Source organism: Gossypium hirsutum, chromosome D10 (assembly GCF_007990345.1).
Source record: "Gossypium hirsutum isolate 1008001.06 chromosome D10, Gossypium_hirsutum_v2.1, whole genome shotgun sequence".
Taxonomy (NCBI): domain Eukaryota; kingdom Viridiplantae; phylum Streptophyta; class Magnoliopsida; order Malvales; family Malvaceae; genus Gossypium; species Gossypium hirsutum.
In genome coordinates this window covers 15,909,277-15,937,226 of record NC_053446.1, presented here as the reverse complement: position 1 = coordinate 15,937,226, position 27,950 = coordinate 15,909,277, and the positions used below count along the sequence as shown (strand labels likewise).

Genomic DNA, 27,950 nt, shown 5'->3' with positions numbered 1-27,950 from the left:
GTTTTTTAGTATGATGAAACAGTATTGTTCGATGTACAACAGTTTCTGTTTGTTTGTTATACTTGTGTTTCATCCATTTTCTTATTGTACTGTTGGAATATATATATAAAGTAGATTGGATTGGGAACTGTCATTTACCTTCTTATACATATATATATAAGTGACGAAATGAGATAAGATCAAAGTGATACATTAGTAAAGAAACTAAATTGAAAGAAATTTTGTTAAATTTCGAGAATAAATTTTCATATTAATTGGTAAGGGCGGGGATTTAGAGGCAATTAACATTTGCTTATGACATTTAACTCACACAAATGAAATAATAAACCAGGGTTGGATAGAAGCATAATTGAGGAATAACATTTGCTTATGACATTAATGACTTTCGCAATCATTTGTGCAAGTAACGCAAAAAATTTTGGACGGAAATATTATATCATAAATATGAGAATTTATATTCTTAATATATATTAATATGGATATGTAACCTGTATTTCAATTTTGACATAATAATAACATTTTAAATTTAAAAAAGATTGTAACTGATAATTTAATATCTATTAAACCAAAATTTTTAATATATCACCCCATATATGGTATGGGTATATAACCTATATTTAAAACTTCTTACTATAAAATTTATAAGTTCTCTAAATAATTATAAATATTGTTTTATTTTCTATATAACTTTTCTGAATTTATAAGTTTTCTAAATAAATTTTCTAAATTTATTGGTATAAAAATTTATTAGTATTAAATTTATAAGTTTTCTAAAAAAGTGTTCTAGATTTATTATTAATAAAATTTATAAGTATCAATTTTAAAAGTTTTATAAATAATTATATTTTTTTTAAAATTTAAATCATTTAACACTTATAAATAATTTTACATCATACATAACTCTTTGACAATCATTTGCTTACTTAATACATAATAACATAATACATAATTGGTATATAAGCTTGCATAACTTACATAATAACTTCCATAACTTATATATAATAACATAATAAATTACATAATACATAATAACATAATACATAACTTATTTTATAATCTTGCATAACTTACATAATAACTTCCATAACTTATATATAATAACATAATAAATTACATAATACATAATAACTTAATACATAACTTATATTATAATCTTGCATAACTTACCTAGTTTACATAACTCGTTACTTACATAACTTACATAAAATACAACTTACATATCTTACATAATACACAACTTACATAATACAACACTTACAGAAATTAAATAAATTGCATAAAACATAGCCTACATAACTTATATAACTTTCATAAAATACAACTTACATATTTGACTTAAAACTTACATAATAAATAACTTACTTACATAATACAACACTTACACAACTTAAATAACTTGCATAATACATAGCCTACATAACTTAATTTGCCTTACATAATACAACACTTACATAACTTACATAAATTATTAATATTTATATAAACTTACATAACTATCACATACACTTATATGTAAACTTACATAATACATGTTAAATTATAATCTATTATTAAAATTTATTTTAACTTATTAATTATATATAATTATTTAATTTTTCTAAATTTTGCATTCCAAAACGCAAGCCAAGACAACTTACATAACTTACATAACTTACATAAATTAAATAACTTACATAACTTACATTATACATAACCTTCTTAACTTACTTTATACACAACTTACATAATACATTACTTACATAACTTACATTACTTACAGTACTTACATAATACATAACTTACATAACTTACATAATACATAAAAGTATATCATATCACAAATTTCTGTAATTCATTTATGGTTATAACTGGCGTTTTAACTTACCCGTGCAAATTATTGTCAACGTCAGACTTCAAGAATTAAGAAAAAGACCGGTCTTGGATGAATTTGTCAAGGGTTAGCAACGGTTATCGAAATGGAGTACAATATTTTCTAAATTTTGCATTTCAATATGCAAGCCAAGAGAACATGATTCTTTGCCCGTGTAAGAAGTGTGTCAACATAAACTGGCATTATTGTGAGGTTGTATACGAGCATCTAATTGTTGATGGGTTTGTTCGGGGTTATAAACAATGGTTATTTCATGGAGAATGCCCGCCTAGTACTTCCTCTTCAACGATGGATGTATCTTATTCTGGTACTGTTTACCATCAGTCTGATAGAGGGGATGACATGGAAGGTATGTTGCGGGATGCATTTAATATGCACAATCATGATGTCCAGTCGTTCCCAGCAGACTTTGTGGCTTCTGATGATTGTAATATTGGGAGAAATGCTTTTACCGAACCGGGAAGTAGTGCACCTCATGAATAGCCGAATGAAGAAACGGTGAAGTTCTACGCCCTACTTAATGACATGAACGAAGAACTGTATGAGGGATTAAAATTTTCAAAAATGTATTTCTGTGTTCATCTTTTTCAATTAAAATGTTTGGGAGGGTGGACCGGAAACTCTTTGACAATGCTGTTAGAGTTTTTGAGAGAAATGCTTCCGTTTGCAAAAATCCCTTAGTCATGCAAAGATATGAAGAAAATGGTAAAAGATTTAGGCCTTGGGTACAACAAAATCCATAGTTGCCCAAATGACTGCATGTTGTATTGGGGCGATCGGAGAAACCAACAGTGCTGTCATGTATGCGGCCACTCCTGTTGGATAAGTAAAAACGCAGAAGATGGGAATGACGATAAAAATGATGCACAGTCAAGAAAGAAGCCAATCAAGATTTTACGGTATTTTTCGCAGATACCGAGGCTTCAAAGGCTTTTCATGTCGTCGAAGACAGCGGAGTCTATGATGTGGCACCATGATGGACGAACTGATGATGGATTATTAAGGCATCCGACAGATTCTTTAGCTTCGAAATCATTTGACAATAAATTTCCAAGCTTTGAAAACGATCCTAGGAGTGTGAGGCTTGGGCTAGCATCTGATGGATTTAATCCTTTCAAGATCATGAGTACTGCGTACAGTACTTGGCCAGTAGTGCTTGTTCCTTACAATCTGCCTCCGTGGATTTGCATGAAGCAATCTTCCCTTATCTTATCTATGATTATCCCTAGGGAGAAAGGGTCCGAGAATGATATCGACATTTATTTACAGCCACTTATTGAAGAGTTAAAACAATTATGGGCTGGTGTCGATACATATGATGTGTTGAGAAAGGAGAACTTTAATTTACGTGCAGCTTTGATGTTGACCATTAATGACTTTCCCGCTTATGCCAATTTATCCAGTTGGAGTACCAAGGGTCGTTATGCGTGTCCTTGTTGTGGTGCACAAACATGTTCGCAATGGTTGTACAATGGGAAGAAGTTCTCTTACATATGGCATCATCGATGGTTACCGAAAAATCATAGATTTAGATTTTAGAGTTCTGTATTTGACGGCACTGAAGAGTTCAGAGAAGCTCCTTCACAAACCAGTGGCTCTGAAATCTTGTTCATGTTGGAAGATATGAATTTCATTTATGGGAAGATGAACCAGCCACCAAACACGCAAAGAAACAGAAGATCAAATGATGAAGCTGATGATGACTCCGACGAAGAGGACGATCCTAATGAGGCAGACTTGTGGAAAAAAAGAAGTATTTTTTTTAGTTGCCTTATTGGAAGCATCACCTTTTACGACACAATCTTGATGTTATGCACATTGAGAAAAATGTCTACGAGAACATTGTGGGTACAATTTTGAATATCGACGGAAAATCAAAAGACAATCTTCAGAGTCGACTTGATTTAGTCTAAATGGGAATTCGGCCTGATCTTTATCCCAATCCAGTTTCAAATGGGAAATATCGGTTGCCACCTTCTATTTTCTCAATGTCCAAGAGGGAGAAAGAATTGTTTTGCATGGTGCTAAAGGATATAAAGGTTCCAGATGCGTATGCATCAAATATATCTCGATGTGTTAGTGTTAAAGATCGAAGATTATATTCGCTAAAATCACATGACTATCACATCTTGATGCAAGATTTACTGCCAGTTGCTCTACGATGTTGTATGTCCAAGAAGGTGACGTCTTGTAAAATTGAACTATCCAATATAATGAAAGCCATTTGTGGCAAAGTTTTGGATGTTCAAGAACTTCAGAAGGTGCAGGATCGAGCTATTTTGACTTTATGCAACATGGAGAAAATCTTCCTACCTTCCTTCTTCACCATTATGGTTCACTTGATAATCCATCTCCCGCACAGAGCAATTCTTGGTGGACCCGTTTTCTATCGATGGATGTATCCCATAGAAAGGTGTTAATTGAAATTTTTAAAATTTTCCTTCATTCACCTCTATGGCTTTAGTAATACACTTTTGATAATGTTGTATATCGTGTTTTGGTTCTTATCCAAATTAAAGTCTTACTGCCGCAACAAGCGATATCCAGAAGGATCGATTGCTGAAGGCTACTTGGCAGAGGAATGTATGACCTTCTGCTCAAGATATTTGGAAGATGTCGAAACAAGGTTGAACAGACCAAATAGGAACGCTGGACTCACGGACCATAACTTCGCCGATACTTATTTGTTGCAAAGTTTTGGAGAACCAATCGGTAAAGTTGAAATTGTAGAATTAGATCATTTATCGTGGGTACAAGCACATCGATATGTTCTATTTCACCATGAATCAATGGAACTTTTACGGAAGTAAGTTCTACAAATTTGAGAAATATTTATCAAATTAAAAATTGTTTATCTTCTAACAAAGTGAAAATTTTTTAACATAGTGAGTACAAACAAATATTGACATATCGTTCGCGCTCCCGAAGAACACAACATCGAGATATCAATAAGTTGTTTACAGAATCTTTTTATGAATGGTTAAGCCAAACGGTATACAATTGGAGCTTCCGCTTACAAATAATAATGTTTTCTCATAACATTTTTAATTACTCAGTTTACTTTCCATTCAATAGGTTTGGAGTGGGAAGATCGTAAACGACAAAGTTAAATGGCTCTCCCAAGGTCTAAATCGAGTGGTTAAAAGATATAGTGCGTTCCTCATCAATGAATTCAGATTTCATACAAAATATCGCGAGAGGTTGAGGAGAACGCAAAATTGTGGAATAGTTGTTAATTCTGCAATTACAAGTTATGCTAGTGCTAGGGACAATAATCCTGTCGAGGGAAATGTAGAATATTTCGAAATCTTACTGACATAATTGAGTTGGATTACTACGGCAAATAGAAAGTTGTCTTATTTCGAGGTGATTGGGCCGATGTTAATACTTTTCGTGGAATTAAGCAAGATCAATTTGGTTTTACAATGGTGAACTTTGACCGATTGATTCACACAGGACAACAACTGATAGATGAGTTGTATGTATTCTCATCTCAAGTCAAACAAGTTTTTTACTCAAAAGATCCAACTGATGAGGGTTGGTACGTTGTACTCCGTAACATCCCTAGAGACTTGTTTGACATGGGCAATGGAAGTAGAGATAACATCAACGACAGATCAGAAACTTTGCCCTTTCCAGAACAAAACTTAAACGATAATATCCCTAGTACTAGTGCACGAGTTCGTCAGGATACGGATAAAGATATTTACGAATAAGGATATAGTAAGATTTTATGATTGTTTAATTATATGTAATATCATAATTTAAATCTTGGTCTTATTATATATTTCAACTATTTTATATGTGTTGTTAGTGTTGTAATTAGTTATTAAGTTTTCAACTATTTTATGTGTATTGCAGATAAAATGCCTAGAAGAAAAATTCTAAGGGGAAGCATTGTTCAAAATGATCCAAACTCGACATAAACAAATAGTACTGAACAACAGACAGCAATTGGATCTTCGAATGTTCCAATTACACCTGAGGATCCTACAGAAGTTTAAAGTAATTTTACATTTAATTTACATGCGTGTTGACTTATAATTGATTCATTTTTCAAATTCTTATATTATAATATACCGTTTGTAGTTGAAAATGGTGGGATGCGCAGAGGTCGAGGACGTACGCTACTTAGAGAGTTATACGAGTTAGATCTAGTCGAGCGTGTCAAAGTTGGATGAAACAGTTTTGGTCAGCCTGTTGGATCAAAAGCTCGACTTTTAGCAGGATACATGGACATTTTAGCACGAAATACGAATATGTTGCCTATCAACTATGAGTCATGGCATCAAATGCCCGATAGCAACAAAAACCAAGCCCTCGATAATATTATGGTAACAAAATGTTAATGTCATCTGTAATGCTTGGGAAATAGTTTCATTTATATTTACTTTATTAACTTGTGTTTTTTGTAGGCGAGGTTTGCTTTAGAGGTATCGAATGCTTATGTAAAGAAGGCATTGGGAAAAAAATGGAGAGACAATAAAAGTACTTTGAAGAAAAATTATTATAAGACAAAAACAACCCTCGATGAGAAATTGAAAAATGTCCCGCCGAGTATGTTGAGGTACCAATGGGAAGATGCGGTTAGATTTTGTCATTCGAAGAAAGGCGAGGTATGACGTACTTCCAAACTACTGTAATTATTTTGGTTTATAGTATTTACTATTTACGTATTAAAAATTTCATATCGTAGGATCGTGAACAAGTTGGAAAAAGTAGCAGGCAGAAACAAAAATTCATTCACACAGCCGGGTCGAGAAGTTTTGCATGTGTAGCTAAGGTGAATGTATTTTTAATTTTTTAATATTGTCAAATATGTATAACTTTCCATTAAATAATATTTTTACTACTATATTGTAGGAACTGTCGTCCGGTCAAAAAGTTGGATGCCTTCAACTTTTTAAAATTACACATAGGAAGAAAGATGGATCTCCCGTGACTCCTGAAGCCGGTGAAATAATGGTACGTTTACTTAATACGATTTGACTTGTTTTAGTTATTTATAGTGTTTATTTTCTAATGGTTTAATTCATTGCTTGTAATGCGACTATTGTTATGTTGCATATGTTTTTAAATATATATTGCGTTCCTAACTATGTGATTTATTTATTAGGAAAAACTAAAGGATAAAAAGGTGGAGTATGAAGCGATTGCTTCTAGTGATAGTTCTGTTCATCCTGAAGACAATGATAACCGGATTATTACTGAAGTTTTGGGTCCTAAAAGGTATGGTCGGGTTCGATTTCAAGGATCTTTTGTTAGCCCAACCCAATATTTTGGATATAGCTCGCAGCAATACATGGCTTTGGGGAGTCAGGCTCAAGCTAAAGTTCAGAGGTTAAAATACCAAATGGCTCAGATGCAAGCGAACATAGTTGAGGTTCAAAGGAAATATGAAGAACTCCAGCTACAACTTAAAGCAGAGGCGGCAGCGAGGGAAGCGGAGGCTGTAGCGAGAGAAGCAGAGGTTCAAAAGAAATATGAAGAACTCCAGCTACAACTTAAAGCTGATGCGGCATCAAGAGAAGCAGAGCAGAGCAGGAAGTACGACGAACTCCAGCAGCAGCTTCAGAGTATGATGAAGATGTTTCAGTCGCAACTTCCGCCGTCATAGTGTATTGCATAAATATTTTTATCATTTTAACATTTAACATTTTTGCAAAAATAATATGAATTCACTTTTATTTATTGATATTAATATTATTTTATTCGTTTAATTTGAAATATTATATAAATTTATTACTTTTGGCTGGTTTAGATCTGGATGCTTTTGATTTTTTGTTACAGGAGGGCTGAAAAAATAAAAAATTTAATATAAAAAAATCCAAAAAATAGTGGCGTTTTTGTACAAAAATGCCGCTAAAGAATATGTTCTTTAGCGGCGATTGTAAAAAATGCACCACAAAAGATTATGATCTCTAGCAGCGTTTTCTAGCGGCGTATATTCACAAACGCCACTAAAGATCATGTCCTTTAGTGGCGCTTAAATAAAAACGCCGCTAAAGATCATGTTCTTTAGTGGCGCTTAAATAAAAACGCCGCTAAAGATCATGTTCTTTAGTGGTGTTCTTTAGCGGCTCTTAGAGAAAAATGCCGTTAAAGAACATGATCTTTACCGGTGCTTAGGAAAAAACGCCGCTAAAGATCATGTTCTTTAGCGGTGCTTAGAAAAAAACGCCGCTAAAGATCATGTTCTATAGTAGCGCTTAGAAAAAAATGCCGCTAAAGATCATGTTCTTTAGCGGCGCTTAGAAAAAAAAACGCTGCTAAAGAACATGATCTTTAGCGGCATTTTTGTTTGTAAACGCTGCAAAAGTTAGCGACGTTTTCGTTAGCGGCCTTTTTTGCAGCGGTTGTGGAAACGCCGCAAACAGCTTTAGTGGCGATAAAAAGCGCCGCTAAAGGCCTAAAAAAATGCCGCTAAAGACCTGTTTTGGTGTAGTGATACCATGTGTGAAAATGTTGAATCATTACATAAAAAGCCCATATCGAAGATCAATTATGAAAACTTACTTATCAATCGTCTATATGAGTTCACTTTTCCTAAAGCGAGATTTCAGATTCAAGTGGTTCGAGAAGAACACTTCACAAAAGTGCATAAATCAACATTAAATTCGGTCTTATGAAATGAAAAAGAAATTACTGTTATCGTGTAATAGCCCGTTTTTAGTGAAATCAGAATAGTGGTTTTAGGACCACGAATTTGACATGAGAATATTTATTTTATTATTATTTTAATGTCTACAGCATGTTAGTATTACCGTATAAAAAATTTCGTTAAGAAATTTTACCGTTTGCATGCTTAATTCGATAAAAAGGACTAATTCACATAAAGTGCAAAAGTTGAGATCTAATAGCTAAAGGTATTAAATGGCTATAGAATCTTAAAGCATGAGTCCTTATGTGGTAATTAGACCATTAATGAAGATAGTGGATGTACATGGATTGGTATTAATGAAATTATGAATAATTTTAAAGGATATTTTGGTAAATGGATAATTAAGTTAATTTGTTAAGTAATTAAAGTCAAAAGAAAGATGTCATCTTCGTATTTCTTTATTTCTATGATCAAAATTCACCATTGAAGTAGCTAGGGTTCGGCCAACTTATTTCCAATTGCATGTAAGTAGTTTTTATCCTGTTTTTAATGATTGCTATGTTTTTGGGATCGTTGTAGCTTAATTTAGCTAGCCCGGGGACTAATTTGAAAAAATATTAAAAGATTAAAGGTTTTCCATAAGTTAATTCATGTTATTTATGAAGTTTGATGGTAGAAAATAAATCCTTGTTGTTAGATAAACAACTTTTGTTAAGTAATTTTTGATGAATTTGTCAATTAGGGATTAAATTGAAAAATGTGAAATATTAATGGTGTAATTTGTGAAATAATGAAATGTGTGAGCTACTATGAGCTTGTATAAATTCAGCTAGGCTTGGGTAGGGGTGAAATTGCATGAATTTCATTTTACAATCCTAAGAACTAATTTGTAAAGAAATAAAAACATTAGGGGTAAAAGTATAATTTTGTAAAAATATGAATTTGGATTGAATTGAATAGAATAGTTATTAAATTGATTAAATTTATTCATTTAGATCAAGATAGACCATGTACATCTTTAAATCGAGGCAAAGAAAAAGCTTTGGATTAACCGACTACATTTCTACATTTATCGTCGATGTAAGTTCGAACGTAAATTATGTTTTAAATTCTATTATTTTATATAATTTCAAATTGTGTCTCGGTGAAAAATCCAACGAGGCATCGACGATCATCGACTCAAGAATGAAAAAGGACAGCCTCAAAATAATGAAAAGGGATAGCCTCAAGAATCGAATTATGAAAAGGGATGGTGACGACCATCTACAATGCAAAGAGATGGTGACGACCATCGAACAATGAAAAAGGATAGCTTCGATTATCGAATTATGAAAAGGGATAGCTTCAGTTATCAAATTATGAAAAGGGATGGTGACGACCATCAATAATGAAAAGGGATGGTGACGACCATCAAATAATGAAAAGGGATAGCTTCAACTATTGAGCTATGCAAAGGGATAGCTTCGACTATTGAGCTATGAAAAGGGTTGGGACAACCATCGTGATTTTACTCGTGTGAGTTTTGGCAAGAACTATCGATGCAATTTACCTTGTTACTCTGAAAGGTAGGAAGTAGGTGTTATCCATGGCAATGAGAAGTACAATTCACTTGATTTAAGTTAATGAATAATTTATTCTCATGTTGGATTGATACATATGTATTTTAAGATTATGCAATGTATTGGTAAGCATAGTTTGTATACTACAAACTTACTAAGCATAACATGTTTATCTTGTGTTTATTTTCTATGTGTTGTAGTTAATCAAAAGTTCGTTCGAGTTGGAAAGTCAACAGAGACCTATCACAGTATCCATCAGCTATATCGGTAGATTTTGACTTTTTTAAGTATTGGTTATAATGGCATGTATAGGTATTTTGTTTGATGATTTAGCGATTTGTTTTTGTTTGTGTTTTATATCATTTTGGATAATGAAGTGGCATTAAGTTGGCATGTATGTATTTGGCCTTGTAATGGTTGTTATGTTGATATATGTATGTGGCCTTATGATGGTTGATTTTATAGTCCTTATGATGTTTAAATGATGTAAGTTGAACGTGGTCATTTTGGTATAAAAAAAGGAAGTTGACATATATAACTTATGATGCTAAATGTTAAATAGTAAATTGGGTACTTGTGGATGTGATTTTGATATGTAAACAAAGTGGTAAGTTTTGGTTAACTTGTGCATATGGTTATACATGTTTAAATGTTGTGTTTGAGGTGCCATTGGCATATTGGTTGAATGCTTATGTACTTTATTTGAATAGCTGGGTTATGCTTGTTTTTAGTGAAATTTGAAGGCTTGTTCATATATGGAAATTTGATTGTAGGCATGTGCTTGAATGGGTGACAAAATGGCTTGGAAATGGCCTATTTTTCGTCCACACGGGCAGGGACACGACTTGTTTCTATCGAGTTCTTAGGACCTCGAGGGCCCGTATAAGGGATAATATGTATGTTAATGATTGACTTTGTTATGATTGATGTTGTGATATTAAATGTTTAAATTTCTGGATAGTTTTGAAGTGTAATATCTGATAATGCTCCGTAACCCAATTCCAGCGACAGATTCGGGTTAGGGGTGTTACATATTGAAACTTTAAAGATTACTTACGATAATTCCAAGGAATAGGTGAATCCATGATCCCACAATAGTTCGATTACAATGGAAGATTATCAAGGGGAAATGATCATTTGAAAATAAAAAGAATTTATGAATATAGCAAACAATTTATTAAAAATAATTGAGGAGGATTAATAGTTCAATTTTAACTAAAGAAATGAAGAAAAGTTGGAAATCCGTGAAAAATGGTGCCTAACAGCGATGTTGCGGCTGTGGTGTAGTGTGGAGGAGGCGTGGAAGAGAGAGGAGGTCCTTGTGGTGTCATGGTGGTGATTTAGTATTGATATGGTAGCAGAGGATGGTGGTATGGTGGCAAAAGTAGGAGAGATGGTGGTTGAAGGAGGAGGAATAGAAAGACTATATAATGCGAACCAGGTCGCATCATGTTACGACACAACTCGACGCCATCAAGATTGGCTTAAAGAAGAGGGGACTAAGTGCAAGATGAAGCTTAATTTTGTTTGTTCATTTGTTAGCAGGCCTTAATTAAGCAAGCTCGGGTTTGAAACCATTGTTGGAATAATCAAACGATCAAAGATGTCCGATTCAAACGTTCCATGCAATTTGCTACAAGTTCATTCAGGTCGTTCATAGCTCGACCCAGCCCAATGGAGCTCAATTCGAATTGATTTTAGCTCATTGAGCTTGAATCCATTTATTTTTTACCTTATGTGATTTAAGTTGCTGGAATAAAAATTAGTTATTTAATTAAGTTAGTTAATTTAGTTAAGCTCAAATAATTAAATTACATTGTAATGTGACAAAATTCTGGACATCTTAATTAAGTTTAAATATGTCTTAGTTAATATTGTGTCTAGGACAAATGTATTTCATGTTGCTATTTAATATGTCCAGCCGAATTTAATTGATTAAATTTGTACTAGCTGCTGCTGATTAAATGTGTCTCAAGCTAATTTAATTTGTTGAATTTAATGTGCAGGTATTATTATGACTTTTACAGAATTTATTTGGTGTTTATAGGTAATTAATTCAGCTGAATCAGCTAGCATAATAGTAGAGGAAAGCATTAAAGGAGCTGTTGATTCCTCTTTTCTAGGTGCCTTTTCGTGGAGATTAAAGGCCATGGTTGTTCACATTAATTCAATTAAGCTAACAAGTGTTTACACACTTTGAGGGCTGCTCATTTCTTGCCGTTCACACCTAAGGCTCTACAACTTCATCTGTTCACACCGAAAGGGACTGTTCGTGCGCCACAACTCCAATTAAAGGGTTGCTGCAAATTTCGGCTTCCCAAGGAGAATCTAGCTTGTTCATACCATGACCGATCCTCTCCCTTAAAGAATTCATCTGATGCTTTTTTAAAAGTTGAATTAGGAATGCTACCAGCTTAACCTTTAGCGTTACCTAGATCTAGAATTTGTTGAAATCCTTATTAATTATTTTTGGAGTTTAGTCAGCTCATTAATTGCCAAATTGAGCTGAAATAAGGTGTCCATTCGGCTGAAGTTAGCTCAGCCTATAAATACGTTGTATTGCGCTGGTTGTAGGGACTTTTGATCATTTTGATAAAATCATATTAGTTTGTAAGTGTTCAAACTCTCATAATTCTCTTTAGACTGAATTGACTTATCAAGACAACTCTTGTGGCGTCAATCTCGTCTTTATTTCGAACTTATCACTTTCATAAGTGTTGCATTCACCTATACCTCTGGTTCCTATCTTTCATAGATAGTGGATCAAGGTTCGTTATCTTCTCCAAACCAATTCTACCTAAGTGCCATTTAAGATTCGGGTCAACCTTTTCTATATCGTTGGTTCAATCTTGGCCTTAGCCGTTACCCTTTGTTTTGAGACCTTTGTGAGCCTATTTCCATCTTTAGTTTCAACATTCTTTAAACTATCAAAGTCTTACTTAATTTTATGATCAGACAATCTAAACCAATCAAATCAACATCGAGGCGAGTTCATATCATTTGGTATCAGAGCCAGGTTAAATATTAAGTAAGTATTGATGTTTTAGCATTCTCGGGATTGTATTAGCTGAAAAAAATTCGTAAAAAAAGGAGAAAAATTATATATATTTGTGAAAGAACAATTCTAAATATTGAAAAAAAAGTTATGAAAAAAAACAAAGTGAAGTTTGATTGCATCAATAGCTTTCTACCCGGAATCACTTCTTTTCAACAAAATCATTCGGCCACACTTTTTCATTTTGTTTCTAGCCTACCTTTGTACCCACATCAAATTTTAAAGCAAACTGAACATCAGTTTTGCAAACCAACTCGACAACAATTATCGATTTCTTTAAATAGTCCATCGAGAACATTGAGAGGCAAACTTGAGCGGGAAAAAGGAAAGAGCTCGGTGAGACTATTAGAGTGTTAAAAAAGCCAAATTGTGTGAATTTTCTTTGTGAGAGGAGTGTAAGGTTTATTGTGTGATTAAACAAAATGGTAAGAATTTCCAAAAGGATTATTGGTGATGATAATGTTCTGTCCGATCCAACATATCAAGCATTCTTTCACGAGGTGGGTCAAATGCTCCAAAAAAATTAGAACCCGTAAAAGAACGATTGAAGCGATTGAATGAACGAGTCCAACGTGAGCAAATTTCACCGAGTCAAGAGATGGAGACAAGATCATCACGAAGACACACCTCTAATGATTATTCGAGAAGAGATCCATACCGCGATTCTTATGTGACGAGGAATTCGAGACGAAGAAAAGTCAGCTTCGAGTTTGAAGCATATCAAGGTAATGAATGAGGAAGCACAAGTCATTCTTTGTATGCACCAAAGTAATCATCCATGAAGGATCAAACACGAAGAGATGAACGAGTTTCATATGCATCAAGGGATTTGACCACGGAGGGTTATTCACGAAGAGTTGATTGTGACTTACTTGAAGATTCTGCCACTTCTTTCCCTTCCTTTGAATGAACAGTTTGTCGTTTTGACTCATTTGTATCATCTTCATGTTGTAATGAAAGAACGAGACAAAAAGACAAAGAAAAGAGAAGAAAAGAGAGACAAGAAACATTGATGCAAGAAAATAAGCGAATATGGAATTAAATCAAGAGGCGAAAAAAAGAAATGAAAGAAAAAGAAATTGAAAACGAAAAAGAGAGTGAGAAACAGCAAAAAGAGAGTGAGTATGAAAAAAGAAAAATGAGCGAGAAGCAAGTGTCATCGAGTTTTCCAAAACAAAAGACACTATGGTAAAAGAACGAGAGTTTGAAAAGAAAATTGAAAAAAAATACAAGAGAGAATAACAGGAAAGTAGGACTGAAAAAGAAAAGAAAATAGTGTTCAAGAAAAAGTGAGGAAAGTACTAACTAATTCACATGCGAGTTTGCTTTGTGATTTTTCTTCTGTTCAGGTTTCATAAGATGCCTTCGACATTAACGAAGGAAGAGAATAAGGTTAAAGATCGCAAGGCTTTAACGCAATTATGCCTGCATTTTTCGAATAAAATTCTACAGGACGTGATGAATGAGAAGACTATCGTTTCATTATAGGCAAAACTGCAGTAGCTATGCATGTTGAAAACCCTAAGTAGCAAGTTGCATATGAAACATTGTCTTTATGCTTATCGTTTGGAGGAAGGTAATTTGTGCACGAACAATTAACTGTGTTTAAAGAAATTCTCTAAGACCTAGAGGCCGTGGAGGTTCAGTATGATAAAGAAGATTTAGGGTTAATTCTACTTTGTTCTTTGCCTCCGTCTTATTCAAGCTTTTGAGATACGATTTTTTATAGCCGCAAATCTCTCATAGTTGTTGAAGTCTATACTTCTTTAACCTTGTATGACAAGATGAAACATCTTGTGGATAGATTTGACTCTCAGGGAGAGGGTTTCATTATCTGTGGGAGACAAGATCGAAATACTAATGATAATTATGGAAGGACATAAGAACGAAATCCTCGCAGTAAATCTAAGGGTAGGATGAGATCTTCAAATAGATTCTACAAGTATAAATGAGACATTAAATCTGAGTGCTATAAGTTGCAAAACAAGATCAAAAGGGAGGCTGCGAATCAAAAGGGAAAAAAACCAGAATAATTCGTTAAAGTTCATGGTGTAGAAGAATACAACGATGGTGAACTCCTAGTTACTTCTATCAATAATTTTAAAGTGAGCGAGGAATGGATCCTCAATTCTGGTTGCACCTTCCATATGAGTTCAAATCTAGATTGGTTTACAATAAATAAAATAGTGTCTGAAGGTGTTATTTTGATCGGAAATAGTGCTTCATGTAAAATCGCAGTTATTGGCACAATCAAATTAAGATGTTCTATAGAGTCATCAGAAAATTTAGTGGCGTACGACATGTGTAACACCCCAAACCCGGTCTAAACGTTATGACCGAATCTAGCGAAGTCACATTGTAACACCCCTTACCCGTATTCGAAGCCGAAATAGGATACGAGGCATTACTAGAAGACATACATTTGCATATGTATTAAACCGAGTTACAAAATTTCATCCGAATTAAAACTTTTAAATTAGTAACGTGCTTTTATATTTCTTTACAACATAATCTCGAAATATTATATTCATAACAAATAGGGCCTACGAGACCCGATATTTACTCATGTAATTCAAAGCTTCATTTCCATTTCATTCAATTCACAATTTCTCATGTTCACAATTCAAATCAATTTCTCAATCCAATATATATATTTCAATCATCTAAGAATATAATTCAAGTTACACGAACTTACCAGGCTAAATTGCAGAAATACCAAAATTCAAGGACATTTTGGTAATTTTCTATTTTCCTCAAATTTCCACCCAATCTTGATATAAATTCATATTTCATTCAATTTATTAATTTAAATAATAAAACAATTTATTTCATGCAATTTTGTCACTTTTTGACATTTTTACCAATTTACCCTTAAAATATTACTTTTATTCAATTTAGTCCTTGAACCTAAAATATGCAAATTGGCCATTTTTAATGAGAACTCAAGCTAGTTCAATAATCATTTAGTTTCCTCCTCCTCCTCTCCATTCCACATCCTTAATTTATAATATGCTTATATGTAACATTATCTATAATTCCACAATTTATATTAATTCAAAGTTGTCCACTTGAGTCATAGCCACTAAATTATTTCTATCTTGAGATACAGAACTCCAAATTAAGATCCGCTAAATTCCTATGAAACTAGACTCACATATATTCTTACCATAAGATTTTCAGAAATTTTTGGTTTATCCAATAAGTACAGTTTATTCTTTAAATTTTCCCCTGTTTCACTATTTGACAGTTCCGACCCCTCTTCACTAAAAATTAAGTATCTCTTTGTACAGAATTTGGATGATGTATCCATTTGTTTCTATTGAAAATAAACTCATTAAGGATTTTAAAAATTTAAATTTAAGCCTCTAATTATTTTTATTCAATTTTTTATGATTTTTCAAAGTTAGAATAAGGGAACCCGAATTCATTCTGCCCTTGTTTCACAAAATTTATTTTATCTCATGATTTACAATTCCATTACTGACACTGTTTCTTCTATAAGAAACTAGACTTAATAATATTTAATTCCATATTTTTTTCATCCTCCAATTAGATTTCCACAATTTATGGTGATTTTTCAAAGTTAACCTACTGCTGCTGTCCAAAACTGTTTTAGTGCAAGATGTTGATTACTAAATTTATAACTCCCTTATTCCCTTTCTCTATAATATTTCCCATCATTTTCACTTATTTACCTTCACTAATATATCAAGAACATAATACTTTTTTTAAGAAAACTCTACTACAACATCATTTCCATACTTTTTCAAAAATAACAAACTTAAAAATATATTGAGATCTTGATGTTCTTACCTTATGCTATTGATTTCAGTCTTTAACTTGATTTTCTCTCTCCTCCAACTTCTATTTCTTGAATCTAACTTCACATTCTAGCTTCCCATTATCTCCTTATTATTTTTCTCTCTTGGAAGCTATGGAAATTCTTTTGATTTCTAGGTGAAAATAGTGAATTTTTGGTGAAAGGACCAAATTGTAAAGAAAGAAAAACTTTCTTTCTTCTCTTCTCTTCTAACATTGGATGCATGGAAATATGATAATTTTTTTCATCATCTTTCCTCCCTTTTATATTAATCATTTCATAATAAAATAATACTAAAAATCTTAATAAAATATTAAGTAATAACATTTATCTAATTAATTAATTAAAAATATCACAAACATCATAATTACCTTCTCTCTCTCTCTCTCTCTCTCTCTCTCTCTCTCTCTCTCTATTTGACCATTTTGCCATTTATAATCTTTTAAAATTTCATCCTTGAGTCATCACTTAATTTGGTAAAATTATAATTCAGTCCCTCAAAATTTTCGCCTTTTCAATTTGTTCCTAATTCATCCATTTTCCTTAGTTTCTAGATTATTCCACCCTTAAATTATTTACACTATTGGTCCTTCAAATTTTTATTTACACTTTAACCCCTCAATTTTTGAGTATTTACTCTTGGGCAACAAAAATTTTCTTACTTTTGCAATTTAATCCTTTTTTGAATTAATATGCCATAATATACTTCTCAATGTTGACATAACTCAATATTACCCTTTTTATCACTTTATTTCCTTATTTTACTATATCAAGGATATTATCTTACTTTCTTACTGTAGTAATTTTCGGGGTATTACATTTCTCTCCCCCTTAAAATAAATTTCGTCCTCGACATTTCCTTGTTTTATTTCGATCATGAACTTCATCATTTCTATATTCTTTCAATTATCCTTTTCTATCCATTCTTATCACTAACATTTCTAGTTTTTATATCATTTTGCACTTCCTTTTCAATAGTATTCTTCTTTTTACTTAATCGAGTTCTTATTTCTTCTCTTTCTTCATAACTAGAAGTCCTTCCTTCATTTAGTTTTCTTAAAGTCATCTCTATCATTCTATAATTCCCTTCTGTACATATTTACCTACCTTAGTATTTGTATTCATCCTCTATCCTTTCATTTCACAATTTATTTTTAATTCAATATTTCAAACATGAATCAGAGGTAAACATTTACCTTGTAACGACAAGTATTTATCTTTTTTAGTAGAGGCCCAGTAGATTAAACAGAATACTTAGGATATACAGAATTGATATAGAGGTGCATTAGTATGCACTATTAAACAGAAAGCCCTAAAGTATTATGCAGAGAACATAAATATGCTAATAATCAGAGAGCACCGATGTGCTAATAATCAGAGAGCACGCTAAAATCCCTTAATATCCTAATAGTTCGAATCTCGTCTTCTTGGGCAAGTTATTTCATGCATGCATATCACTTTTACACTTTTCTCATAATGCTTTTACATGCTATACAATTTAATTCTTGTACCAATAATCTGTATATTTATATCTTCTCTACCTTTAATACATGTATTATATTTCAAAATTCATTATTCATCCATAATTTACTAATAATCCATATCATGTACTTCACATATCACGTTTACATGTTTTGCAATTTAGTCATTAGCACAATATTTCTTGTAGCAAAACAATACACTTACTAAATATGAATGCAAAATAGAACAATAACCGGTCATAAACCGACCAGACCAACATGGCTTTCGTCTAACATTATAATTAGCTAACATTCTCACAACATAAGAACTCTATCAGAACTAAACAATTACACATACATATCTCTGAGAATAAAAGAATATATATAATATCCAAAAAATATCATCATGTTCATTTCGACTGTAACCTTCACACACAGACATCTTTACCACTTAATTATCATTTCTCTGACAAATTATGTTATCACGAACCTCACTTTATTTCATTCACTAAAAAAAACTTCCAGTTAATACATACATTTTTTAAGTATCATACCTGAATATTTTGTCTCATCAAATTTAACTTTTTATTTATTTACTCTCTTACTTGTTTACTTACTTGCTCACTTAATCAACTCATGATTATAACTTACTCCTTCCTTATTGAAATTCTTTTCTCAACTGATAACTGAAATATTCTTAATCCTTATACTCACCTGAATTTGTGTATCGTACTTTTACCTGAACTTTCTTGTAACATAATTTCTTTACTAGCCCGTTGGATCATTTGGAATACTAAGGATTTTCGGGTCTCTTGTCTAATAATAACATGCCAAATCCATGTCCCAGACATGGTCTTACATGGGATGTTTCCTGTACTGCTAATGCCATATCCCAGATATGGTCTTACATGGGAGTTCTTATATCAGTGCCCATTCCATGTCCCAGACATGGTCTTACGGGGGACCTCTCATCTCGGTGACAACATCATGTCCCAAACATGGTCTTACATGGGACCTCTCATCTCGGTGCCAACGCCATATCCCAGACATGGTCTTACATGGGACCTCTCATAATTTCAATAATGCTAATGCCATGTCCCAGACATGGTCTTACACTGGCTCACATATCAATGTCGATGCCTTGTCCCAGACATGGTCTTATACGAGATCGTATGCCGATGCCATATCCCAGATATGGTCTTATACGGAAATCACATATCACATGTTGCCATGGTCCAACCATGGTCTTTTCCGTCAATTAATCACATATCATTGAACGAAAGTACTCATTCTTGTTTTCTACTCAATTTGATCTTTCAATTCAATTTTCATACTATTATAATATTCATGGTTCAATAGCAAAGACATAAAACAAATATCATATTATTTCTAATTTAACAATCAAACATAAGATTCTATCATATAAACATACTGATTACACTTATTCAAGCAAGTGTACATAAACATACATTCCATCTATTTGTGCATATTTACTTACCTTATTTACTTAATCAAATATGTTGAGCACATAACATCATATACGCGCCAAGCAAACACGGATGAGCATATCACCATATAAACTTTCATTTTATTCTACATTTCTACATTTCTCAACTCATGGTTGTCTTACTTCATACATTAACACATACTTATCATGAATTTTCTATTCATACCTTTCTAAATTTCGTTTCATCATAAACAAATTTCAATCACCTCAACATAATTCTTTTTTTAGCATTATTGGAAACAACTCAGTTAGAATTCATCTCTGTCTTACAAAACAATTTCATTGGAGTCGGAAGATATTACATTATCACGAGTAATAATATGGCATGTATAGCTAAACTCACATACGCTATGTTAGTACGAGAACCGACTAAACCATAGCTCTGATACCACTAAATGTAACACCCCAAACCCGGTCTAAACGTTATGACCGAATCTAGCGAAGTCACATTGTAACACCCCTTACCCGTATTCGAAGCCGAAATAGGATACGAGGCATTACTAGAAGACATACATTTGCATATGTATTAAGCCGAGTTACAAAATTTTATCCGAATTAAAACTTTTAAATTAGTAACGTGCTTTTATATTTCTTTACAACATAATCTCGAAATATTATATTCATAACAAATAGGGCCTACGAGACCTGATATTTACTCATGTAATTCAAAGCTTCATTTCCATTTCATTCAATTCACAATTTCTCATGTTCACAATTCAAATCAATTTCTCAATCCAATATATATATTTCAATCATCTAAGAATATAATTCAAGTTACACGAACTTACCAGGCTAAATTGCAGAAATACCAAAATTCAAAGACATTTTGGTAATTTTCTATTTTCCTCAAATTTCCACCCAATCTTGATATAAATTCATATTTCATTCAATTTATTAATTTAAATAATAAAACAATTTATTTCATGCAATTTTGTCACTTTTTGACATTTTTACCAATTTACCCTTAAAATATTACTTTTATTCAATTTAGTCCTTGAACCTAAAATATGCAAATTGGCCATTTTTAATGAGAACTCAAGCTAGTTCAATAATCATTTAGTTTCCTCCTCCTCCTCTCCATTCCACACCCTTAATTTATAATATGCTTATATGTAACATTATCTATAATTCCACAATTTATATTAATTCAAAGTTGTCCACTTGAGTCATAGCCACTAAATTATTTCTATCTTGAGCTACAAAACTCCAAATTAAGATCCGCTAAATTCATATGAAACTAAACTCAAATATATTATTACCATAAGATTTTTAGAATTTTTGGTTTAGCCAATAAGTATAGTTTATTCTTTAAATTTTCCCCTATTTCACTATTTGACAGTTTCGACCCCTCTTCACTAAAAATTAGTTATCTATTTGTACAGAATTTGGATGATGTTTATGTTTGTTTCTATTGAAAATAGACTCATTAAGGATTTTAAACATATAAATATAAGCCTCTAATTATTTTTATTCAATTTTGATGATTTTCCAAAGTCAGAACAGGGGAACCTGAATTCATTCTGCCCTTGTCTCACAAAATTTATTATATCTCATGATTTATAATTCCATTACTTACACCGTTTCTTCTATGAGAAACTAGACTTAATAAGATTTAATTCCATATTTTTTTCATCCTCTAATTTGATTTCCACCATTTATGGTGATTTTTCAAAGTTAACCTACTACTGCTGTCCAAAACTATTTTAGTGCAAGATGTTGATTACTAAATTTATAACTCCCTAATTCCCTTTCTCTATTAATATTTCCCCTTATTTTCACTTATTTCCCTTCACTAATATATCAAGAACATAATACTTTACTTAATAAAATTCTACTATAACATCATTTCCATGCTTTTTCAACAATAACAAACTTAAAAATATATTGAAATCTTGATGTTCTTACCTTGTGCTATTGATTTCAATCTTTAACTTGATTTTCTCTCTCCTCCAGCTTCTATTTCTTGAATCTAACTTGACATTCTAGCTCCTCATTGTCTCCTTATTATTTTTCTCTCTTGGAAGCTATGAAAATTCTTTTGATTTCTAGGTGAAAATAGTAAATTTTTGGTGAAAGGACCAAATTGTAAAGAAAGCAAAACTTTCTTTCTTCTCTTCTCTTCTAACGTTTGTTGCATGGAAAGATGATAATTTTTTTCATCATATTTTCTCCCTTTTATATTAATCATTTACTAATAAAATAATATTAAAAATCTTAATAAAATATTAATTAAATAATACTTATCTAATTAATTAATTATAGATATCACAAACATCATCATTACCTTCTAGAATTCTCTCTCTCTATTTGACCATTTTTCAGTTTATAATCTTTTGAAATTCTATCCTTGAGTCATCATTTAATTTGGTAAAATTACAATTTAGTCCCTCAAAATTCTTTATCATTTCAATTTGGTCCTAATTCATCCATTTTCCTTAGTTTCTAGATTATTCCACCCTTAAATTATTTGCACTATTGGTCGTTCAAATTTTTTGTATTTACACTTTAACCTCTCAAATTTTGAGTATTTACTCTTGAGCAACAAATTTTTTTTCACTTTTGCAATTTAATCCTTTCTTGAATTAATATGTCATAATATACTTTCCACTGTTGACATAACTCAATATTACCCTTTTTATCACTTTATTTCCTTATTTTACTATATCAAGGATATTATCTTACTTTCTTCTTGTAGTAATTTTCGGGGTATTACAACATGTACCAGAATTAAAGAGAAATTTGATTTTTTTGAGAACTCTTGATTTGAAAGGGCACAAGTACACATCTGAAAATGGGATTCTGAAGATTAGCAAGGGTTCCCTCATTATGATGAAAGGGTAGAGAAAGTCTACCAAGTTATATGTTTTGCAATGTTCTACTGTGATTTGTAATGTAGTCATCGCTTCCTCTTCCTTGTCAGATGAGGATGTTACTAAACTTTGGCATATGCGTCTAGGGCATATGAGTGAGATCAGCTTGGTAGAATTAAGAAAAAGAGGACTTCTTGATGAACAAGGCATTAGGAAACTGAAATTTTGTGAGCACTGTGTTTTTAAAAAGTAAAAGAGAGTTGATTCACCAAAGGAATCAATAACACTAAGGGAATGTTGGATTATATTCATTCTAATCTTTGAGGAGCATCCAGAGTGCCTTCGAGGGGCGACACTAATTATATGCTAACGATCATTAATGATTTTTCAAGAGAAGTTTGGGCAATCTTTCTAAAACAGAAAAGTGATGTGTTTTCTGTGTTGAAGGCTTGGAAAACTATGATTGAGAAGTAGACAAGAAAACAGTTAAAACAACTCTGCACAAATAATGACTTGGAATTTTGTTCTGATAAGTTTAATGAATTGTGCAAATAAGAAGGGATCGTGAGACACTGGACAGTTCGTCATACTCCACAGTAAAATGGCGTTGCAGAACGGATGAATAGAAAAATCATGGAAAAGGTTCGATGTATGTTATCGAATGCCTATTTACCGAAGTCTTTTTGGGCTAAAGTGACCTTTATTGCTTGTTTTTTTACTAACCAGTCCCTGTCCCTTGCAATTGAGAAAAAGACTCCACAAGAGGTATTGTCTAATAATCCTGCTGATTATTTTGAGTTTAAGATTTTTAGGTGTCTTGCGTATGCTAATGTTAGTAATGGGAAATTTGAACCTAGATCCATTAAATGTGTTTTTCTTGGTTATAAGGCTGGTGTTAAAGGGTATTAGTTATGGTGTCCTAAAAATAGAAAATTTATGATTTGCCGAGATGTTATTTTTGATAAAACTGCTATGCTACCTAACTTTTCTTTTAAAAACTCTTCCAATAAAGCCTAGCAAAGGTAGGTGGAGCTTCAGATTGATCTAGGATCCATAACAGAATCTACTCCACAAGTTAGTACAGAAACTTAGAGTAGAGTTGCTTTTTCACCATAATATTCTATTTCCAAGAATAGAGCTAGAAGAGAAATTAAATCTTCAAAGAGGTATGTCGAGGCTGATCTAGTTGCTTATGCTTTAAATGTGGCTGAAGATATAAATGCAAATTAAGAGCCATCTACTTATTTCGAGGTAGTTAGCTCTGAATATTTAGGAAAATGGATGATTGCCATGCAATCATCCCCTCAATTGGAAAAGATTGTCTCGTTAAAAACATTTACCCACTGAAAATTTTTTTTTGAAAACTGTCTGGGTAAAAAGTTTGAAGATAATCCCTTCAATTGGAAAAGATTGTTAAAATTCTTCTAAAAGAAACTTAAAAGAAATTCTTGCAAAAAAAACTCAAAGAGAATTTATTAACTCAAAAGAGAAATTGAATAATTATCATTTGAGTACAATGCCAGGGCCCATATATAGGGGAGCTAAATAAATCTAAATAAAACTCTTAAGTATACTAGAATTCTAATTTAATCTAAACAAGAAGTAGTTTTAAACTAAACTTTCTTGTTAACATAAAACTCCTAAATAACTTAAAATACTTAATAATGATAAAAATTTGAAATATAATAATAAGAGTTGAAAAATACAATATTGGGCTTATATATAATAAAAATTAAGCTTAAAACCCGAACCCAATATGAAACGTCTAGGCTTGTGGGATCGATTGAGTTCTTTGAAGTGAAGTGCCTAAGCTTGTTAAAATTTTCCACATGAGCATGTCATAATAGATTGAAAGTTTAGGCCCATGCACAAAATTAGTCCCTTCTAGTTCATCATTACTCCAAATCCATCATCTTGAAGCTTCAACTTTTCTTCTCCAATTCTTTTCGTGATCAAGTCCTGAACGAATAAGTTGAAGTTTGTCTTTAGCTGCTTGGATTTGGATCTCGTAATTGGGCCTTGAGGGAAACTAAACCAATCTCTATTATGGTTTTTGAATTGGACTAAGTTACTCATATCATTCCCCCTTTCACAAAAGGATTCGTCCTCGAATCAGCAATATAAAAATGAGAAAGATGAGAGACATTAAAAGTGGCACTAACATTATACTCACCGGGAAGATCGATTTGATATGCTTTATCATTAATGTGCTTGAGTACTTGAAAATCTCCATCACCACATGGGTCCAATTTTGTTTTGCGTTTAGTTGGAAATCGTTCTTGTCACATATGAACCCAAACCCAATCACCGGGCTCAAAGATAATTTGCTTGCGCCCATTGGTAGCTTTGTTGACATTTACGTCATTCGTTTTGGTGATTCGTTGTCTTGCTTTTTCATGCATGGATTTTACCAATCCAGCTTTCTTCTCACCATCAAAACTAGAAATGTTTTCTATAGGCAATGGCATAAGATCAAGTACAGTTAGTGGATTAAAAGCATAAACAAGTTCAAATAAGGAATAGGCATTTGTAGAGTGAATAGATCGATTTATATGAAAACGCAAGAATTGAAAAATATTCTTCCCAATTTTTAAGTTTCTTACCCACAACAGCTCGTAGTAAAGCACCTAGACTCAATTGACTACCTCACTTTGTCCATCAGTTTATGGGAGAAATGTAGTAGAATATGATAATTTAGTACCAAGCCAACCCCACAATACTTTCCATGTAGGCGCACCACCTCTCTAAAGAATAAGTCAGCCACATGGGTAGCATCATCTGTTTTGTGTCTAGGAATGAAGTGAGCCATCTTTGAAAACCTGTCAAGAATAACAAAGATACTATCTTGACCCTTTTTTGTTCGTAGCACACCAAGAATGAAATCCATGGATAAGTCTATCCATGGCGAAGAAGGAATCGTCAAAGGAGTATAAAGTCCATGAGGCATCACCTTAGATTTTGCTTGTTTACAAGTAATACATTTAGAACATACCTTTTCAACATCATTTTTCATGTGCGACCAATAAAAATGTTCATGTAGAATATCTAGTGTCTTGGCGACACCAAAGTGTGCCATTAAGCCTCCACTATGTGCCTCACGAATTAATAACTCTCTCATGGAACATTGTGGAACACATAACCTATTTAGGTGAGAAAGAAAATCATCTACAAGATAAAACTTGTTAGAGGCACCATTCCAGCAAATGGAAAAAAATTGCAAAATCAATATCATTTAAGTATGAATCTTTTATATGTTCAAACCCTAAGACTTTAGTATTTAATGTCTTTATCAAGGAATATCTACAAGATAAAGCATCAACAACTACATTTTCTACCTGTTGTATACTTAATTATAGATGGAAACGTCTCTATGAATTCTACCCATCGAGTGTGTCTATTGCTCAACTTATTTTGTCCATTTAACCATTTTAGGGATTCATGATCCGTATGATCCGTATGGAGAACGAACTCATTTGGCAGCAAGTAATGTTGCCAAACTTGTAGAGCTCGAACTAATGCTAGAAACACCTTATCGTAAGTTAAATAGTTTGATTGTGCCTAGTCAGTTTTTCACTGAAATATGCAATTGACCTTTTTTTCTTGCATCAATACGACACAAATTCCAATACCTAAAGCGTCACATTCAAGTTTGAAAGTATTAAAAAAATCAGGTAATTTAAAAACTATAGCAGAACATAACTTATCCTTTAAGGTTTGAAAAGCCTTCTCCTGAGTTTCTTCCCACGTAAAACCCATAATCTTTTGAATAACCTTAGTTAATTGAGAAAAAATAGTAGAGAAATCATTCACAAAACATCTATAAAAACTAGCTAAACCATGGAAAGATCTTATCTCGATAATTAATTTAGGAGTGGGCCACTCCATAATTACCTTTACTTTGTCCTCATCGACATGAATACCTTGAGCACTAACTATAAAACCTAAAAAGATTAGTTTATTACAAGAAAAAGTGCATTTATCAAGGTTGGCAAAGAACTTTTCAGTTCTCAGAATGTCCAAAATAGATTTAACATGGAAAACATGACCATCTAAAGAAGTTGAGTAAATCAGAATATCATCAAAATATACTACCACAAACTAGGCGCATTAGTCAAACCAAAAGACATGACTAGCCATTCATATAAATCGAACTTAGTTTTAAAGGCTGTTTCCCATTCATCCCCCTCTCTCATTCGAATTGATGATAGCCACATTTTAAATCAATCTTTGTAAAGATATCAGTGGAAACACGAAAATATACACATTTTTTCATGCTCTTTTTAACTCAAATTCAAGTAGTTTTGGTAAAATTCTTGTCGAAAAATATATAATAATTATAAATAATTAAGTTTCACTCAAAATATGAACATGTTGAATTTTAATTAATTTTATATCAAATTTTGATTATTTTTGACAATTTTGTACAAAGGGCAAAAAAAGGCTCGGCAGACACTACTAGCAGCGCAAAATCTAAAAGCAATTTCCAAGCGTCAAGGCCAATTAATTTTTCAACCTAAGATAGTCCAAATTATGTGTATTAATTCAAATTATAATTAATCTTTATTTTTAATATAATTTAATTCGGGTTAAATAAATTATTATTAATTAATTATGGAAAGTGGCCCAATTAAGCTAAACTCATAAAAACTGATCCAACCGAGCACTAGGCAGCCCAAAATCGTCCCACATGCTAACCCAATCAGCTTGTTTGGCTGATTATTTGGCTTGCAAAATGGCCCTTGAAGACTCCTTCAATTTGAATTCAAACCCCTCCACTATTCATGCCTTTCAAGATTTGCCCCTACCTAAAAATAACATGTTTGAAATCTTCAAACATGCCACATATGTGGCCAGCCATGGGGGGAGTGTTTGGTTACTAGTTTTGGATATTTTTAAAAACCTTCTCAATCTAAAAATACCCCCTTGGCCGCTCACTTCAAACACATCTCAAACCTATTCATTTCTTCATTTTTCTCTCTTCATTCCCTTTCATTGTTCTTTATTTTCTTCCCCTATTCCTTTGCCGATTTCACCTCTTGAAAAAGAGTCATTCAACCACCATTTGGAGCAGCATTCAAGTTTTCGTGAAAGCCTCGGTTCAACAAGAACAAGAGAAGAATGTGGAGCAGAGCAAACTAGTCAAACCTCGGAGAAACATAAGATTTGATTCTTGTTCCCTATCTTTTTAATTTTGTTGTTGTTATGATGAACATGTCTATGAATAGTTGTGATGTTGATATGTTTAATTTAACTAATATGGCTTAAATT

General features: G+C 32.4%; 1 long non-coding RNA gene across 1 annotated transcript; it reads left to right on the top strand.

The window, feature by feature from the left end:
• Window positions 1-6,595: 6,595 nt before the first annotated feature.
• LOC121222151 (uncharacterized) lies at window positions 6,596-7,039 on the top strand. The gene is made up of 3 exons (XR_005919174.1): window positions 6,596-6,653; window positions 6,734-6,835; window positions 6,987-7,039. It is a non-coding gene; the product is annotated as an uncharacterized lncRNA (long non-coding RNA).
• Window positions 7,040-27,950: the final 20,911 nt, after the last annotated feature.